General features: G+C 42.9%; 1 pseudogene across 1 annotated transcript; it reads left to right on the top strand.

The window, feature by feature from the left end:
* The first annotated feature begins 325 nt into the window (after window positions 1-325).
* On the top strand, window positions 326-6,403 carry LOC106609870 (uncharacterized; annotated as a pseudogene). The gene is made up of 3 exons (XR_014393039.1): window positions 326-847; window positions 1,242-1,372; window positions 3,597-6,403. The product of XR_014393039.1 is annotated as an uncharacterized LOC106609870 (transcript).
* The last annotated feature ends 285 nt before the right edge of the window (window positions 6,404-6,688 follow it).

Raw genomic sequence — 6,688 nt, 5'->3', positions numbered from 1 at the left:
AAACCACGCTCCTCTGCAAACACGGCTTTTATGGTGTTGGTTACAAGGCAGTACTTATTTAAATTAGATAACAGAATATCATGTTGAATGAAAATGAGAGTTAAGGTGATGTTACCTTAACCCCTAAATAATGAATCCAAGTGTTTGACATGGGGAGGGGACCAGTAACTTTATGATAAAACTGTATCAATGTAGAAGCAACAGTGACCTTGATGATTTTCCCATTACTTTTTTTTTTTTTACCAAAAAGGTGCAATCCGCCATCCGAGCTGCGAAAGGCAGCAATAAGCAACACAGCGTCTAGTCTGCTGGAAAGCTACACGAAGAAGACACCAACTAATAACATCCTTTCTCTTCAGTGTGTACGGAAGTAAACAATGACCAAGAACAATTTACACATTAGCGTTTTTTCATTGATATTTCGACATTTATAAATACCATGGAACTCAACATATGGCTCATTTAACTGCGCAGCATCACATATCCCATGTATTCTTTAATTAGCGTTATAGACAGGACTTGGTTGGTAGATGTTATCTAGGTAACACTAGCTGCTAACGTTAGCTAACAATGGCTAACTGTATGGTTTTTCACACTCAAATAGCCTCCATCATGGAGGTTCTAGCGAATGCAGCCGTGGCAGAGATATGTAAACTCGTTGACGACGACTATGCAGTGTTTCGTTTGGAAATAACTCAAAGCCAGAAAGAAAACAGGGCATTACGAAGGAAACTACTAGAACTGAAGGTGGCACGGGAGCGCGCAGAGAGGACAATGCGAGAGCGCGTCCTCACCATTCGTCCCAGAAGTGTCAAGACCCTCGACCGAAACAGAGGAATGGCAAGAGGTACATTTTGCGGGAGGCTGCGGAGCAGGTCGCCGTTCATATATAGCTCAGTGCCTGTCGCCCCGTTCCCCTCTGCACATGTGTTCAGATGTGTAACCCATAATTGGGTCTTGGTCAGTTTTTTGATAGAATGCAAATCCCCTGATTACTTGGCTAACTTGCGCAAAGACACAATATCATATTGTAACCAGATCCTTGATTTACTGTATTTCTTATTATTTACTAATTGAAAACAAGGTGATGGATGGAACATAATCGGCCTACATCAATCAATTAAGAGTATATCAAGTAGTTATGAGAAGTGTTACCTTGCCAATTCTAGACAGCATCAATATACCGTTGAACATTAACAGTAGTTAACCTAACCACCTCTTTTCCCCAATCACTCTCTCAGGTGAAGGACATCTCACTGGAGGCCACAGGAGCTTTGTGAAGCCAGCGGGACACAATACATGGAGAGATGACCAACCAATCACTGTTGATGAGGGGAGTGGAACCTCAACCCAGCATGTTATCGTGATAGAGGTTAGTGTAATAGTGTTACACCAAAAATTACAGTTACTTTATAACTCAAATGTGGCCTGTATATTTCAGAAAGGCTCCCCTCAGCTATTCACTTGCATACATGTACATAGGGGAGCTTGTGAGACTTCCCTACTGTTAATATGTGTGTGTGAATAACTCACATTGGAGAGTTAGATAAGATGCAAGAATAATCCTTTACTCAGGTATTACATGTTACAGGTCACGACATCCTATCTTGCGTTACTCATCTCATATGTATATACTGTATTCTATACTATCTATCTTAGCCTAGGCCGCTCTAACATTGCTCATCCATATATTCTAATTCCGTTCCTTACTTACATTTGTGTGTATTGGGTATTTGTTGTGGAATTGTTAGATATTGCTGAACTGTCGGAACTAGAAGCACAACCATGTGTGTGTGACCAATAAAATTTGATTGATTGATCTATCCTTGCTAGGTGCCCCGCCAGCGCCTTCTCCGAGTTGGTATTATGCCCATTATCTCAACACCTTCCTTTTCGTATAGAATTAGCTTGAGCACTTCATACCATTTTAATACCACAGGGAATATACCTATTTACATTATCAACACTTTTTTTCCTTTCTTGCCCTAGTTTGGCACAGTGGTAGCATATTGGGCACCTCTGGGAGCCTCAGGGCCTCTCCTTCCTCTTCCATGTCCTCCTGAAATTGTGGAGGCACGGTCGGCAGAGATAACTGCCCTGGTGGGGTCTTCCCCATCTCCTCATTATGTGTCCTGCCCACACCATCCAGAGGATATTCACAGTCTTCCAATGTAGACCTACACAAGTCTGGTTCATCCTTGGGAGCAATTTCCAAACGCATGAAGGTACCAGGTTCATCTGTACAAACAATAGTACGCAAGTATAAACACCATGGGACCACGCAGCCATCATACCGCTCAGAAAGGAGACGCATTCTGTCCCCTAGAGATGAACGTACTTTGGTGCGAAAAGTGCAAATCAATCCCAGAACAACAGCAAAGGACCTTGTGAAGATGCTGGAGGAAACAGGTACAAAAGTATCTATATCCACAGTAAAACGAGTCCTATATCGACATAACCTGAAAAGCCGCTCAGCAAGGAAGAAGCCACTGCTCCAAAACCAGCATAAAAAAGCCAGACTACGGTTTGCAACTGTACATGGGGACAAAGATCGTACTTTTTGGAGATATGTCCTCTGGTCTGATGAAACAAAAATAGAACTGTTTGGCCATAATGACCATCGTTATGTTTGGAGGAAAAAGGGGGAGGCTTGCAAGCCGAAGAACCCCATCCCAAACATGAAGCACGGGGGTGGCAGCATCATGTTGTGGGGGTGCTTTGCTGCAGGAGGGACTGGTGCACTTCACAAAATAGATGGCATCATGAGGAGGGAAAATTATGTGGATATATTGAAGCAACATCTCAAGACATCAGTCAGGAAGTTAAAGCTTGGTCGCAAATGGGTCTTCCAAATGGACAATGACCCCCAAGCATACTTCCAAAGTTGTGGCAAAATGGCTTAAGGACAACAAAGTCAAGGTACTGGGTGGCCATCACAAAGCCCTTACCTCAATCCTATAGAAAAAGTGTGTGTGAGCAAGGAGGCCTACAAACCTGACTCAGTTACACCAGCTCTGTCTGGAGGAATGTGCCAAAATTCACCCAACTTATTGTGGGAAGCTTGTGGAAGGCTACCTGAAACGTTTGACCCAAGTTAAACAATTTAAAGCCAATGCTACCAAATACTAATTGAGTGTATGTAAACTTCTGACCCACTGGGAATGTGATGAAAGAAATAAAATCTTAAATTCTCTACTATTATTCTGACATTTCACATTCTTAAAATAAAGTGGTGATCCTAACTGACCTAAGACAGGTAATTTTTTACTAGGATTAAATGTCAGAATTTGTGAAAAACGGAGTTTAAATGTATTTGGCTAAGGTTTATGTAAACTTCCGACTTCAACTGTATATGTGAATAACTCACGTCAGAGAGTTTAAATAAGTTCCGATCATAATCCTTTACTCGGGTGTTACACGTTACAGGTCACGACATCCTAATCAGACACTCATAATGCACCTGTTTATCTATCCTAGATAGGTGCCCCACTTGCGCCATCTCTGAGTTGGTATTATGCCTATTATCTCAACACCTACGACATTGTTATAGAATTTAACTCATGTACCGGTAATAACCCCCTCCCTTCTTGTGTCAGTCTGCAGATGGAGAGGCTGCAGGTCCTGGAGGATCGTCTCTGGTCAAGAAGGGGAGGACTGAAGTAGACGACCCACAACACAGCAGAGAAATCCAGACTGTAGACACGGGGGACCAATCTACCACCGCCATGCCCCAGCCCAGGACCAGACGCAGTATCACGGCGGTCAGTGGAATGCCGAACGCCGACCTCAAGTCAGAGACAGACAAAGAGACTTTAACTGTAACCAAAAGGCTTTTACACACCCAGAGAGACTGGGGCTGGGGCCGCTGGGCTGTCCTACTGTTCCTGGCTCAGAGTACTTACCATTATTTCGTCAGAGCCAGAGGACGGATCATTCCTGTGGAGATGGGGATCGTGACGCGTTAGACACAGGCAGTGATGATCCGTCTTGTTCTTACATTAAAGAGATGGACCCTGGCAACATGCCCTTGCGTTTAGAGACACAGACTGATCTGTCTAGAGGGGACTGGAACCGGTACAGTAGTAGTGTATACTCTGAAGGGTGCCTAGATAAGAAAGGGGAGGGTCTGGTCGTAGATGAAGTGACTGTGAAAGTGGAGGGCGACGTTCCTCCCACACGGAATGGAGATCGTCACCTTGGAGACGGACACTCACAGGACAGAGTCTTCTTAGATTACAGGGAAAGCTTAGAGACAAATCCAAATGTCACAACCCACTCCACTTTGCACGCATTCAGGGATGGTGACCCAGTGTACACGTCAATGGGGCCTTCCGATTCACATGGCCGTGTTCTATTTGATCAGATATTCAACTCAAACGACATGGCTAGAGCCCAGGCTGAGGGAGGGGAAGCCACATCAGGCAATAGCAAAGAGAAACAGTTCCTCTGCATGTTCTGTAACAAAGGCTTCAGCTGCCTCCAGAAGGTGGAGATCCACCAGAGGGTCCACACAGGGGAAAAACCCTTCAGCTGTACCCAGTGTCAGATGCGCTTTGCCCAGACTGGTGACCTGAAAAGGCATCAGAGGGTCCACACGGGGGAAAAGGCATCAGAGGGTCCACACGGGGGAGAAACCATTCGGCTGCCACTTGTGCCAGGCTAGTTTCTCCCACTCCTCCAGCCTGAAAAGGCACCAGAGGGTCCACACAGGGGAGAAACCCTACAGTTGCCCCCAGTGTGAGAAGAGGTTCTCCCACCAGCACCATTTGAAGATTCACCTGAAGGTCCACACGGGAGCGAGGTCGTTTGCCTCTACGCACTGCGGGAAAAGTTTCTCAGGGCGGAGCTACCTCAGAATGCACCAGCAGAAAAAACATTCCACTCTATAACATAGAAAGTAACCATTCTGCTCCAAGTTTAGATCAAACCTTGCATTAAAGACAAAGATGAATGTATTGTTGTCAGCAGAAAAGAACTAGAGATGCATTTGGTATAACGAGAGTTACAGATTTCGGTGTTGAATATTCCTGAGTAGAATATTGCATCCAGACAGTGTGTGATATATAAGTGCCTACGGGAAATATTCAGACCCCTTGACGTTTTCCACATTTTGTTACATTACGGCCTTATTATAAAATGGATTAAATAAAAACATCCTCAGCAATCTACACACAATAACCCATAATGTGAAAATAGGTTTTTAGACATTTTTGCAAATGTATTACAAATAAAAAACATACCTTATTTACATACAGTACCAGTCAAGTTTGGACACCTACTAATTCAAGGGTTTTTCTTTATTTTTACTATTTTCTAAATTGTAGAATAACAGTGAAGACATCAAAACTATGAAATAACACATGGAATCATGTAATAACCAAAAGAGTGTTAAACAAAGATTCTTCAAAGTAGAGACCCTTTGCCCTGATGACAGCTTTGCACAATCTTGACATTCTCTCAACCAGCTTCTCCTGGAATGCTTTTCCAACAGTCTTGAAGGAGTTCCCACATATGCTGAGCACTTGTTGGCTGCAGAGGCAGGGACTGGGAGACTAGTCAGTATCGAGGGAAAAGTTAACGGAGCATAGTACAAACAGATCCTTGATGAAAACCTGCTCCAGAGCGCTCGGGACCTCAAACTGGGGCGAAGGTGCACCTTCCAACAGGTCAACGACCCTATGCACACATCCAAGACAATGCAGGAGTGGCTTCGGGACAAGTCTCGAAATGTCCTTGAGTTGCCCAGCCAGAGCCCAGACTTGAACCCGATCAAACATCTCTGGAAAGACCTGAAAATAGCTGTGCATCAACGCTCCCCATCCAAACTGACAAAGCTTGAGGGGATCTGCAGAGAAGAATGGGAGAAACTCCCCAAATACAGGTGTGCCATGCTTGTAGTGTCATACCCAGGAAGACTCAAGGCTGTAATTGCTGCCAAAGGTGCTTCAACAAAGTACTGAGTAAAGGGTCTGAATACGTATGTAAATGTGATATTTCAGTTTTGTTTTTGTAATAAATTAGCAAACAGTTCTAAACCGGTTTTTGCTTCGTCATTATGGGGTATTGTGTGTAGATTGATGAAGGAAAAAACAATTTCATCAATTTTAGAATAAGGCTGTAACATAACAAAATGTGGAAAAAGTCAAGGGGTCTGAATACTTTCCAAAGGCACTCTAAGCCTAAAGTCTGTTAAATATTGTTTGTACTGTAAGCTAAACCATGTTCACGAATGCCTGTTTCATTACTTCCATTCAACTATGGTTTTGACATTTTTTAATAAGAAAATGAAGGCAATTTATCAAGTACATGCAGATTTTTAGTTCAAACATGTTTGTGTGGTTTTCATATGGTGTATTTAAACTAACTTTGTTTAATAAACACAAAATGGGATTTTTCATTCTAAGACTTACATCCAACAGCGCTTTATAACCATTATAGACTTACTAAATATACCTACACTAACAAACACCTACAATGCACATCAAAATAGTTTAGTCAGGTTTGTCTGACTTGACTTATCATAGCTGAATTATTTTTACCCACAACATATTTACAGTGCCTTCAGAAAGTATTCACACCCCTTGAATATTTCCACATTTTGTTGTGTTACAGCCTGAATTTAAAATTGATTAAATAGAGATGTATTGTCACTGGCTTACACATAATACCCCATGATGTCAAAGTGGAA

This window comes from Salmo salar, chromosome 08 (genome assembly GCF_965601325.2).
Source record: "Salmo salar chromosome 08, fSalSal1, whole genome shotgun sequence".
NCBI lineage: Eukaryota > Metazoa > Chordata > Actinopteri > Salmoniformes > Salmonidae > Salmo > Salmo salar.
Note: the sequence above shows the minus strand (reverse complement) of the source record. Positions and strands in the feature narration are given on the sequence as shown.